Below are 646 nucleotides of genomic sequence, written 5' to 3'. Positions count from 1 at the left end.
TTGCAAAAGCAGGCTCTTTTTCTTGATTTAAAATTGTAAATTGAAGAAGTCATGAGTAGTCCAGATTAGGGATGCGCAGCCCGAGCGGGTCCTTGCTCCCCTCTCCCATGCTCTCCCTGGGGACGTGTCCCTGCATGGTTTTACCTGCGGTTTAGCAGAAAAAACACTTTTAAGCTGCTTTCAAAGTGCATTTAGGGGAGCAAAACCCAGCAAATCTCCTTTTTTTTTCCTTTTTTTTTCTTTTCCGTTTCCCCACTCGCTGTTTCGTGTTCTGGCTCCAAGGTGAACCGGGTCTGGCTCCAAGGTGAACCGTGCCCGGCTGCACAAACCAGCGCGGGCTGGGACCCGGCCGGGACACGGCTGGGCCCCAAACTGGGACCCGGCTGGGACCCGGCCGGGAGATGGCTGGGACCCAACTGGGACCCGGCTGGGACCTGGCCAGGACACGGCCAAGGTGTCACAAACCCAGCGCCGCATCCTGGTGATGCTCCCAGGTCTGAATATTCAACACCTAAAATAATTACATGCATGTTTCCAAACAGCATGAAAATATTCTATTTTATTAATTCCATTCCATTCCATCCCATTCAATTAAACTCAACTCTCTCCTCTCCTCTCCTCTCCTCTCCTCTCCTCTCCTCTCCTC

Source organism: Aptenodytes forsteri, unplaced genomic scaffold (assembly GCF_000699145.1).
Source record: "Aptenodytes forsteri isolate BGI_AS27 unplaced genomic scaffold, ASM69914v1 Scaffold285, whole genome shotgun sequence".
NCBI lineage: Eukaryota > Metazoa > Chordata > Aves > Sphenisciformes > Spheniscidae > Aptenodytes > Aptenodytes forsteri.
The sequence above is the reverse complement of the archived record's forward strand: the minus strand, read 5'-3'. Positions refer to the sequence as shown.